A 13,598-nucleotide genomic window follows, 5' to 3' on the forward strand; every position below is an offset into this window, starting at 1 on the left:
TGACACAGATAATGTTCCAGTAATTAATCTAAAGAAACAGAAATAATATTCACAAGGACCTTCAGGAATTCACATGGTTCCTTCTCCTGAATACACTAAATCTTCTGACTGGGTACAAATTTCTATGTAGAAAATTAATATCGTGAAAGCAGTGGATACATTCATTTCTCGACATGTAATTTCTGAGATTTGAGTAAGAATCTATATTGCACTGGGGATTCACCTATTTAACTGAAGAAACTATCTTATCCCATACAGCACACCAAGTTGCAGACATATTTCAGAAATATTGCAATCTTTCATATACGTTTCTAACATTCTGGTTTCGCGTTGACGTTACAGAAAGCATCACATGAAGTCCCAGTTTTGTTTCTGAAACATTGCAATGTTATCGTTTCATTGTCTAGTTTCTGGAACGTCTCAGAGACATTGCAACGTTGGATTCAGTCATCATCTGCCATCCGGGAAATTTTCTGAGGCGGCCATGTTGTGTTTACGTTCATCGCTGACCGGGAGTCGTGCACATCTTATGAAGAATAATGTTGTTTATTGAGTGGTAAGTTGAATATTATTAATACCAAAGTGTGTTTGATTGTGTTATACTTATGCACGCTATATATTTAATCTATGTTGTGTAACGTGTGTGAGAACGTGAGTGGAAACAAGGCAGGCGTTATCAAACCAGTGTTTAAAGAAGTATTTCGTCTTGTTGGTTTAATTGAAAATGCATGATGTGAAGAAGCATGGAACTTCTCGCACCTCATGAAACTAAAATAACAGGGAATAAAGTGCTTACCTATAAGCAGTGCACATTTATAGTATACCGAAAATAGATTGAATGGAAGAGACGGAAAGTACTTGTTGCTGAAAATGTTATCATTTTTCGGTTACATTATAATTACCACCTTCCTAATTTTGTACAAACTTGCCCTCTTAAAAAAGTTTCTCACCTCCCTGTGCATAGTGAAGAGGCGTAGAATACTTTGAACTACGTAAGTTGTTACGTTAGTAGTTTTCATCTAATAAGAAATACGTTTCTACTAATTCACTCTGCGATTTCGATACGTAAATCGAAGGCTGCAGCATTGTCACGTGCAATTTTTTTTAGCTGTGTGGATTGTAGCTCGAGTCTTAGCGAACAGGCTACTACTGAAGATCACAGCATGATTTACATGGTGCTCCTATAATTCAGATTCTAATTTTACAGGACGCAATGAAATGTTGCTGCATTACAATTACCACAGCTTGAAGTGGGTGAAAGAACAAGTAACAGAAACAATATTTTTTTAAAATTTATTTGCTAACTAATTTTTGTGTTTGTGATTGCAATAATTTACCTTAAATCAGCAATGCACACAAGAAATACTTTTCCCAGCTCTGTGATTACATTGCTTCAAAATATAATTGTCACATTATTGCAAACTTATGTAATCAGAATTTGATCTAAATATTGAATATACAGCATCCACCAAAGTAAAATTTTGACAGAGTGACTAGTGAAACTAGCTTAGAGTTGTTTCACCAGGTTTTAATCTGTGCATGCGAATAATCTCTGACCTGACCTGGCCTGTTACACTGTCACACACATTCTTTAGTTATTGGTGGGTATAAATATTACATTGGTGTGTGTTTACATCCAGGCGATCATTACTTTTTTTACCTCCACACCATGCAGTTGGAAAAATGTATCATGTATGGACTAGTGTATCACGTGATGAAGGGATAAAGATAATATTACATTCATAATTGGTTTGGTCCTAGTTCCAATTGTTTAATTACAATTTCATTATGGTACACAGGCATTTTTTTTCATGGTTCAATGTCTGTTTACACATGTACTTCAGAGTTATAGCAATCACTTTCTGTGTTTTTGCTTTGAGATTAATGTTTCACTTACATGTACTTCTCAATTGCAATCACCCATTTGTTTACTACCATCTTGATTACGGACTACTACTGCCATGTGTGCATGATGCAAAGGGGTTTCTTAATAAAGTTAGGCAAGTAAGGTTTAGGGGCTCTTTAGTTTTCAAAAAATGCCTCTAAATGCTTTTGTGGTTAGGTTGGGTGGGTCATTTATAGCTCTTAAGTGTTCCAAATGAAAAATGCCTTGTCGACAAATGCTTGCGTAAGGTACTTTTTTCGTGTTTTTATTTATTTGCTAATGAGTTGCACTTTGGAATTCCAAACAGTGGTAATTACTTTCACCAGGGTTCAAATTTATTGTAACAATAAATTCTACAATTTTGCAATACTTAATCTTCCTATGAAACTGAAAAAAATCATTAAACATTCGGAACCATTACCCTTCCAACACCTTATAATGTGTTTTCTGGTCTTCAGTACTTCCTGCTATTCTCACAACCTGGTGAAAGAGTTCCATGAGTATTCTCACTACTTGGTGAAAGTAGTTACAGCCAAATTTTAAATTACTTCTGAAACTGAATTCTTACTAGTTCAGCTCTCATTTGGTGGCCAATGGTAGCCCATGTACATTGAAGTGCAAGTGTAAACAAAGTAGATGTGGTACTGGTTTAAATGACTGCAATCCTCTGTAAGTGAACAGTGCCATGCCTGGACACAGTGTATATTATAATAGAGTGACTAGCTTTGCCAGGTGATTCAGCTAGAACGTTTTTTATTATATGAGAGATACATGTTAATCAGCAATGGATAAGCAGCATGTTTCACTCATGTTATATTTTGTGTTGGCGTAGCAGTATGGTATCTTATGCAGGCACTGGAAGTATTGTCAGACTTCTAGAATGTTTTATTTTACTGTTCTGTAATTTTATAAGTAGTTTATGTGAAATGCAATATTTTCTACTTGCTTAGTCAACGAGTTCAAATTATGGACAATTTTGCATTTCAGTTTACATACAAATGAATTATTCCTTATACAATTTATGATTTTTTTCTTCTAGGCACTGTTTGCCAACACCAGCCAAATACTAAAGAGCAAGAGGTGTCTGATGTTGTGGCTTGTGCAGGACAAACTTGGCTAGACAGAGAAAACAAGTAAGTAATAACGTTCTGTGATGGGCTAATTTGTATTTTTTTTTAGCTCAAGGAGTCATAAAAAACATTATGTTGATGATCCAAATTAACATGTAGAAATTACACATGTGCTGGATTCATTATTGTGCTTGTTTCAAAGTGTAATCTCCCATTATATACTCCATAATGTACAGTGATGGCATCAGCACCTTTTTTATATCTGCTACTAGCCACAATATGCATCTAAAGTCAAAGATAGCAAGAAATCTTAGCAAAACTCTCCCCCCTCCCATATTTGCCAAGTGTAAACACAGTAGTTATTTTCGGAACGATTGAAGATGACCGGACCCCTCTCAGATTTTCTTCATATTTAGCATACTCTCTAATTGAGGCTTCCAAATGACGAATCTAAAGTTAAAAGTTGTCGGAAACGTCTAGAAATTGCAAAATAAGCTAAAATAAGGCGTTAGTTTTCGGGCTGGTAACCGTCGATTTTTGCAAAATTTTTTGTTTCACAAGCAAAATATATACATTCCTGATACTACCACAACACCAAATTTTAACTATGTTTGCCTAACCTAACCAAAACTAACCTAACCACACATCAATGGATCGCAATTATTTTGCAATTTCTAGATCCTGATACTACCACGACATGAAATTTTATCTATGTTTGCCTAACCTAACCACACATCAATGGTTTGTGGGACTAGCGTCAATAATTCACAATTATTTTGCAATTTCTAGACGTTTCCGACAAATTTTAACTTCAGATTCATCATTAGCAGGCCTCAATTAGTAAGTATGCCAAATATGAAGAAAATCTGAGAGGGGTCCGGTCGTCTTCAGGCATACCTTATTTTCTTTCTTTTCGTAAAATGAAATGAAATGCAAACTTCTTTTCCAAATAGTAATAACCCGTGGCGCAACAGCCCGTGAGGACCAAGGCCTATCTACCGACCGCCGATGATGATTGATTGATTTGGTTTATATTACTTCACTTTTCTGCCACATTTTTGCTAATTGTAAAGATTATTATTATTATTAGAAATTTTTTATTCATGGATGCAGTTCAGCCACGGCCAGGCTGGGATTCTAACCTGGAACCCCTATCATTGCAGTGCAATGTGCTAACCACTCCATGGAAATTTGTGCGATGTTCTGTCTTAAACTATGATGAACAAAGGTCTTTTTGGTTAATAAAAAGTGGCCTTTGGTTAGAAGCCCTAGCGAGGCATAAGTATGCTTTTGCTCATATTTCTATCACGTCCTCTTATCAGTTGGCTGCAACAAACAAACACACAATGTATTTATTAAGACTGAAATGTAAAAATATTTTGTAGCCCTGTAGAACAGATATGGGTTGCAGAAGTTCAAATATATGGCTTGCTTTTATTTTACTCAAGGATAGTTTCATGTCAATTCTGGGTCATTCCAAGTCAAACCAACCAAGTAATTGGTTGCATGACCATTTTAGAAAAAAAAATCATTTTTAGTACAAATGTTGGTACATGTTTGTAGATATTAAAAACAATATCCCAAAAAAATATTGTATTTAGTTCTCCTGGGCCAGCCATTTTTCCAACAATTGCCCGTGACATTTTTTGCTCATGTAGAAGTTGACTGATTTCACAGATCTTCAATTGTCATACCTTGTAATTTTAATTTCTGGTAAGTCAACTATTAAAATCCTATGTTACTATATTTTCTGATTTTTTAAACCCAACTTTAAAAAAGAAAAAGGAAATGCTTCATTCATTATTCTAAGGTATACATATATCTTAACATTACACACCAATGTCACAAATTAGATCGCATATGTTATGTCATATTTACCAAACAAGTTGAGTCTAAAAGTTGAGATTTTTACTGTGAGTTAGGTTCATGCAGGGCTTCCTCCATTCCAAATTTCAGAATTTTTCAAAAGGACCCATCTGAAATATTTGAAACCGAACCTGTCAAAATTCCATAAACAGCCATGTTTAAGCCCATGCTGCAAAAAAGGTTTGCATTTCCAAGCACTGATATTTTATTAGCAAACATGCTGCAGGTAGGTGTGCACATTAAAAAAATCAACCCTTAGACTAAACTCCTTAATTATAAAAACATCTGGCTTAAAAATCCAATTTTTTGTCTAAAAGAAAAGAAGAAGTAAAGTGTTCCCCTGTGCTTAGCACCACACCATGAAGGCATATACACTTTCTTGATCCGGTCGTGAGTGGGGGTGATGTGATCAGCATCACGCCCCTGACCGCCTTTACCCCCTGGGTTCCCCCAGGTACCCATGTTATTCGATGCTGGGTGGGCGCTGGGGCCGCTTCCACCGTTAGAAAATTTCCCGGATTTGAACTGGCCGGGGGTCGAACCCGGGACCTTTAGCATGGTAGTCAGACGCATTACCGACTGAGCCACCGCGGCCACTGTCTTGTTACCCAAATTACCACCTTCATTTTTGTTCTTAGGATCCAATTTTGAGCAAAACATACTTGAATATCATAGAAAGTATGATTCATTAACTACAGAATGAATTTTGTTTCAGGTCTCTAGCTTTACTGATTTTTGAGATATTAAGGTTTCCGTAATTTGCTACATGAGAAAATAACACGTTTGCAATGTTGGAAAAAGGATGTTCCAGGAGAACTAAAGACAATAAATATTTTTGAACATTGTTTCTGATATCTAGAAACATGTACTAATACGGTTTTTTTTTCTAAAATGGTCATACAACCACCATTGGAGGGTTTCTACCAACGAAAGGGGTTTGAGAACTTATGATCCTCAATTTTAATGAAACTCAGTACAGTTCATCTTTCATTGTGGTGAGAAACCACATGATTTTTTTGGTATTTACCTTGAATTATGACCCCTTCAACTTTTAGTTATTCCTTTTTTTTATTCCATTCCCAAACCTTCCAGTGTGAGCTGCAGTGTCCTAGAAGAAAAAAATTCTGTCGCTCTTCAAATTATATAATATGTTTTGAGATTTCACAACGTTAACCGAACAATATAGATTTCAGAGAAAAATGTGACATTCATATTCCAGTATATGAGTAAAATATTACCTGGTTTTGGCCCAAAAACAAGGTTTACTAGAATTTCGATTTTTTTAAAGGGAAACTCAAATATTTTTAAAGTAAAGTTTCATATATATATAATCTAACTTACACAGAAATAAAATTGATGGTGTTTTCATTCCTTCTCTGATTTTTTAAAAAATGTATATCACATTTTATAGTTTTCAAATTATATCTAAGAATCTAGATATCACAGAATCAATTTTTGGAGTATACAATTTTAAATAAGGTTTTCATGGATGCCAGGAAGGTGTCACCTTAAAATTTCATACTTCACCCATATAGTTTTATTTCAGTCACAGTCATTTGAGTTAATTATTAAAAGGATATTGCAGAAATATGATAACTTTGAATTGACGGTGTTTCTTTGAGGGAGTGACGCTATTATGGAGAAAATATGCCTCCCCCTCCCTTTTGAAAAAAATCAGTGCTTGGCCCTACCTGAAAACATCCTGTGGTCAAACATGAATGTTTTGTTCTTACCTTTATAATTACTAATATTAGTTATTTACATTTACTATGACAAAGACACATCTTAAAAAGTAGTTGAATACTACTATAACTTTTTAATACATGGAATAAAATTAACGAGGAATGTAACTTGTAGTACAATTTGTAGATTTGATCCCTCGGTTTAGGATGAGACTTTGTGTAGTGTTTGAGCACGTTATAGCTACTGATATACTAGCATGCACTAGCCAGCCATTTTCAACAAAAAGCACTTCATAGTTTTCCAACCGCTTCTCAAGTAGTGAAGATATTGTCCAATTGCCAAGTGGATCTGGTGGTCCAGTAGTAAGGCACCAGTTTGGCTTTTCCTTCCATGCCCTGCGTTCCTGGCATCCATGAAAACTCTATTTAAAATTTTATACTCCAAAAAATGTGCTTCATAAAATCCTGTAGTCATTAAAAAAAAAGCAGAGGAGGAATGAATCACCATCTATTTTATTTCTGGGCTAGTTAGATGATATATCAAACCTAAGAAAAATCGAAATTGTAGTAAACACTGTTTTTGGCCTAAAATCTGGTAATATTTTACTAATTTATTGGTGTACTAAAATGTGAATGTGATACGTTGTCATATTTTCTTTCTATTATTTTGGTAATGTTGTGAAATTTCAAAGAAGTTAGAATAATTTGTAAGGGAGCTAGAATTTTTCTTCCAGGACAGTGCAGCTTACACTTGGAGGCTTTGGGAATGGAAGAAAGAGGAATTACTGAACAACTTAGAGAGAGAGAAAAACTATGGTTTCTCACCACCATGAAAGTATTATTAAATGTGCCGAGTTTCATGAAAATTTGAGATTATGGGTACTGTGGTCTGGTTGAACTGATGTCTGATGTGGAATGACCTTATGCAAAATTTTGTTTCTTTAAATGATATTTCTGCCCACAGAATGCTAATTCAGAATTGATGTTACATGACATTATTCTCTTTACAGGTAAAACTGAATGTTGTTCCACTGAGGCTGTCTGAGTGAGAACTTGTGATCTGCAGAAATTTCCACTGAACAAAAAAATGTATTTAGACAAAAAAATAAAGACTCTTTTGTGAAAAAATATATATTCCTTTGATAATACTTATCCTTTTATATTTGTTTCATGTGTGAATTGTTGTTTGAAGACCACTTAATGTGCAGATAGGCTAATCGGGAGTAGACCTACAATTTAAAGTGGGATTCCAACCAATGTGCAATGTGCCTTCACATGGTATTGAACTTGAGATCCCTTCACTGCAAGGTTCTTATTTATATTTCTCACAGTGTATTCTGAAAATGATGAACCTAGCCTAGCACAACCATTTTGAAAGTCAATGAAAGATAATATAAATCATTCAAAAATCATGTGTTGCACGTTCTCATTTTGAAATGTTTTGGTATAAGTTAGGAAATCTATGTAAAATTGTTTTCATGTCTCTCTCTCTCTCTCTCTCTCTCTCTCTCTCTTCCCTCTCTCTCTCTCTCTCTGGAAATGGGGGAGAGAGAGAGAGATGAAGGATAGAGAGAGAGAGAGAGAGAGAGAGATAGAGAGAAAAGAAATGCTAATGTAGGAAATCGTAGAACATCTTTGAAGCAACAAGTCAATGGAAATTTATCACATGAAACAGTAATAGCATTAATAATTCTGACTGGCAAGCACAACCTCTGATACTGCACATTTTCAAGATTATAGAGAATGTCAAAACACATTTCAGCAATTTTTAAACTTTGATTTGCTGTTATTGTTCAATTCTTATTTATATTTTTAGTTCCCAAAAATTGCCCAAGTTTAGCTTGTGTCCATTTTGCTCTTTTTTCTTGTGAACTGATAGTTTTCCAAGTTTTTATTTTTACTGATTCTTTTAATAATAATAATCCATGGCTCTGCAGACCTTGAGGTGGCACGGCATACGTAACGGTTGCCAACTTTGTGGTCAATTTCTCCAATTATGTAAGTATGTAGGATATTCTTATCAAATGTATAGACTGCCAATTCAGGTAACTTGTAGGTCACTCTGCATGATCTCCAGAAAGTATCCAATAAGGTATCTCAGATGTTTCCAGAATAATGTTTCAGAACCAATATTATTAGAATCTAAATGGTGTAAATAATTCACAATAGCTATGTACAAGGTGGTGATAAATTACAAACATGCAAGTTTGCAGTTTAACTGTTACATTAATTTTGAAATTTTATTTGGGATGATATGCTCAAATTATCTGTTCATTCATTTGTAATTAATATATAGAATATACCTTATTGTACCAGATTTTTCATCGTAAAGTGACACAATGCACAAAGTAAATTTTAGTATTTAGTAAAATGTTTACATGCTTCCAGTCTATCATCAATTGGTAAAGTGGGCGAAAAGTGACTGGAGCATGATGCTGATAACATCACCCTCAATCCAACCTTCCTTGTGACGTGGCACACAAACCACAAAGAGCTTTGTTATTGCATGTAAAACTCTATTCCTTTGTAAACAATTGAAGGTATTAATGATGATTACCAGTTTAATGTTTCATATTTTCTTTTGAGGGCCTCCCCGATGGCGCAGTGGTAGCGTCGTTGCCTTGTAATCAAGGGGTCCCGGGTTCGATACCCGGTGGAAGCACAAGTGGTTCGGATCCCACTTTAAACTGTAGGTCCAGTCCTAATTAGCCTTACTGTGCATAAAGTGGACTTAAAACACCAAATCAACCATATTTTCTTTTGAGGTGTCTAAAGTTGTTTTTTTAAACTCTAGTTTTGTCTGACATGAACGAATGCATAATCGGCAATTTTTTGCACTTTTTCTCCTGACTAGATTAATTGAGATATGTGGTCAATTGATGGGAGATAAAATAAATATTAAGCATCATGTCTAATGAGGTTTCAAACCCAAGACCTCTGGCACTTTCACAGCATCACAATACTTGATTTTAAAAGAAATACTGTGAATTCTATTTTCAGGAAATTATTTACAAGTAAATATTGTAATAATTTTTGAAGGGGGTTTAACCCCAACCCCCCCTCAAATATGCCATTTATGAATACAGTACTGATTCCATTCAATATAACAATAATGTGAAATAATATCACTGTAATGTAACTGAAATATCACAAAACTGTACGAAAATGTATCTGTAATGTTACACTGACATGTTTCTACAATGTTACATTGACACGTTTCTGTAATGTTGCACTGACATGTTTCTGTAACATTACGAATGTTATGTTAGATTCGCGGACATTTTTACATTGCTGAAACATACCTGAAACATCACAGTAATGTTTCGCAATGTTGCTGCAATGTTACAATGTTTCATGAGTTACGTATCCGTAACATATCTGAAACCATGTTGTGCTGTATGGGATAGAACAAAACACAGAAGGGAAATTCAAACATGTTTCATCAGTTTTGAGACAATCTGCCAAAAACACATCAGGTTTTTGTGTTCAGATGTTGAAGATGAATCAAGTGAAGGAGAAACTGATCACCTTACTGGATAGGAAATGCTAGTTCAACAAAAGGACGAGTTTTTCAAAATAACAAAATGAATGGAAAAAATTCAAATTCATTTTGTGTTGTCTTCAAGCTTGAATAAACTAAATAATGACTGAGCCTGAGGCCCGAAGTACATGCTGGATAAGACAGAAGGGAATTACCTACTGCTCAAACATCAAAAAGGAGGAAACCTCTTAGGGAGCTTTCACACTAAACCAACAAGTAACACGTGTCGCTTTGACTGAGCTATTTTCTGAATACTGTGCATTGTGTCTCCTCAGTCTCTTGTTTGCACATGCATGGTTAATATTTTGTTTTAGACTGAATGAGACATTTTGCTTGTCACTTCAGTGTGAAATCCGTGTGTTGTTTGTCACTACAGTCCGAAAGGACCCCAAAAGCGCAAATTATTAAAACCGTAAGTCATTGTTTGTCCTGCATCATGGCCATGCAGTCTAAGGCATCATGCTTTGGGCTTCGGCAAAGTTCAGCAGGTTCAAGTCTCCTGGTGGAAAGTGTAAGAACTATTCTCCTAAGATTTCAGCCAGTGTATGGGACCAGTGACCACCCATCATCATGAGGAAATTGGGGAGCTACGAATGAGTAGCAAAACCTGGTCACGGGCTGTTGCTGTTGCTGTTATTATTTACAAGTCATTGTATAGGCAGAAATATATTAGCATAAATCCAGGGAATTAAATATGTTAAAAGTGTCAAACAAAATGAAAAATGTATCTCTGAGCAGAAAAACTGATACTTGAGAACTGGCGAGATGTATATCAAAATAATAATCCAGACTGCACAGTTGGATTTGTGAAATTTGCTAAAACCAATAAAATATGTTTAGCAGGAGCAACTAGCACACACACATGCTCTATGTGTATGTCTTGTACAGCAAAATGTGAAGCTCATGTCCATTGGTGTAAAAAATAGATCAACTACACAAACAAAATGGAACTCAAGTTTTTAGTTCCTACTGTGATTGTCTCTCCATGATACTATGTGGAAAACCACAGTATGAGTATCACTTTGCATTGTCCTGGCACACAACTACTTAATAGTAATTTAGAAAATATATATCCAGTTACTACTTCATATACGAAATTACATATAGATTGTGGGTAAAAGTGGACCATTATGGATTCACTCAAAAGCACACTAAAATCAACAGAACATGTTAAAAATGAGTGTGCAATATGATAGTATAACAAAGCAACAATCAATTTCCTCGAACAGCGACCACTTTATCATTATTGGGAGGTGAAAACTACCATTTTGCCTTGCAGGATGAAGTTTAGAATGCACATTGACACAATAGACAAGCTCCTGTCTATTCTATTGCTTGATTGAGTTGGTGTTTTAAGTCCACTTCATGCACAGAATGGCTAATCGGGACTGGACCTACAGTTTAAAGTGGGATCCGAACCACTATGTCTCCCCACCGTTTTGCTTGTTATTGTAGGACAATTAAAGATTAAGTGGATCTGAAGGAAATTAATAAGGATGATCAAGAGTGAATTGGTCTCTCCCAAAACAGATGGAAAATGTGTTGCTAAAGGTATAAACCTTCAGGTTTAAGAATGCTAGAGATGATGAAGATGAAATGGACACAAGATACGCATTATTTCTCATTATCCCTCACTCCAAATCCACTCTTTACAATGAGCTCAAGTACGCGTCTGTATCAACATTTGGGGTCATTCCATGTCAAATCAACGAATTTTAAAAAAATTGGTAGCATGACAATTTTAGAAAAATTTCACTTTTAGTACATACGTTTTACAGACACAAACACTTCTGGGTTGTAACGATTTTCTTGAAAGTCAATTGTATCATTACAACCCAGAAGTGTCCGTGACTGCACATATTTCTAGATATTCAAACAAATGTTGAAAAAAAAATCCTGTCCTTAGTTCTCCTGCAGCGGCAATTTTTCCAACATGGTGCATCGATTTTTTTTGCTTATATAGCAGTTTACAGAGATCCAAATATTTAAAAAACCATTAGAGCTAGAGACCTGAAAAACAAAATTCATTTTGTAACTAATGAAGTATACTTTCTATGATATTCAAATATGTTTTGCTCAAAATCGCATCCTCAGTGTGAAAATTAGGGTTACAATTGTTAAAAAATTGATTTTTAATTTTTTAATGAAGAGGTTTAGTCTAAAGCTTGAATTTTCTATTATACGTAGGCCTACCTGCAGGGTGTATGCAAATAAAATATCAGTGCTTAGAAATGTAGCCTATTTTTACAGCATGGGCTCAAACATAGACATTTATGGAATTTTGACAGTTTTTGGGGTTAAATATCTCAGATGGATCATCATGAAAAATTCTGAAATTTCATACAAAGGAAGCCCTGCATGAACCTAACTCACAGCAGAAATGTCAACTTTTAGATTCAACTCATTTATCAATATGAGGTAGGGTATGTGACCTAATTTGTGACGTTGCAGGGTAAGGTTAACCCTTAGATGCTGAGGCTGATATTCCAGATATTTGCACTAACGTAGAGCGTGTTTTCAGCGGGAAATTTGAAATTCTGCATCTTTCTATGTAAATGAAATTTCATATTTCCAGGACTAAGAACGTTAGAGGTACAAATGATACCTCATTTTATTCAGTATACTTTGGGCTCTTAAGCCTGATGGATTTTTTTTTCCATAATCATTTAGAAGAACAAGAAGAAAAAAGGGAAAGTAACAATTTCTTTTACACAAAATTTGAAATTCATCGGATCCCCATGCAGGCTACGCCAGGACGTGAATTTCCAAAAGGTATCTGTATAATGCCTCGCCTGTTTGCCATTGATGTGACACTTATTTGTAAAAAAAAAAAAAAAAAAAAAAAAAAAAAAAAAAAAAAAAAAAAAAAAAAAATCGAAGCCACAAAAAATAATACTCGAATACTTTCAATTCGTCCAACTCGTTTTGTTAGTCTGTCATACCCTCCACCCCAACTTACCGAAGTAAACACGTGACGCAAGGGGCTAAAAATATCATGACCGACAGAAATAATGCAAAATTCAACAATACTTCATTTGTAATTCTACGGTACAGTTTTGTGAAACAGCAAAGAGCAGTCCGCTGTTTTCCAACCCTTTGTTGATGGCTGGAGGCTTTTGACTTTCTTTCCCTACTGCTTCGTAAAAAGGGAAATGAACATGAAGAAGTGAAGGAAAAAGAAAACAGGGAGGAGAAAAAAAATGAACCTAACATGGAAAGACGTGGAGGAAGCACTGGAGATAGCTAGAGCACCTGGAATAGATGAAGTGCCAGTGGAAATGATACTAGAGTCGTTTTCACGTTCAGAAGAGACAACGGCGCTTATGGAGAAACCGCACAGTGTTGCCAATACAGCGCTAGCTCATGTCGCCGGGAAATGATGACCTTCCTTTACAATGAAGGTGTTACATATTTTGTATATATAATGATAATTATATGTAATTATTAACATTAATATTATACTGTGAACGTTACAGTTACCCTTTTTACTATGATCCATTGCGATCACTACACACGCGAGTGTAATGCACGAATATGACACTTCAGAAATCACA

General features: G+C 35.2%; 1 protein-coding gene and 1 long non-coding RNA gene across 2 annotated transcripts in view; one reads left to right on the forward strand and one right to left on the reverse strand.

The window, feature by feature from the left end:
* Rab19 (RAS oncogene family member Rab19) overlaps window positions 1-13,598 on the reverse strand; it is a 59,067-nt gene that overhangs the window by 12,603 nt on the left and 32,866 nt on the right. The gene's annotated exons all lie outside the window — the stretch shown is intronic.
* Window positions 488-7,561, forward strand: LOC145991819 (uncharacterized). Its single transcript, XR_014442100.1, has 3 exons — window positions 488-556; window positions 2,925-3,018; window positions 7,514-7,561. It is a non-coding gene; the product is annotated as an uncharacterized LOC145991819 (long non-coding RNA).

Source organism: Lepisma saccharinum, chromosome 1 (assembly GCF_977018435.1).
Source record: "Lepisma saccharinum chromosome 1, izLepSacc3.1, whole genome shotgun sequence".
Lineage (NCBI taxonomy): Eukaryota > Metazoa > Arthropoda > Insecta > Zygentoma > Lepismatidae > Lepisma > Lepisma saccharinum.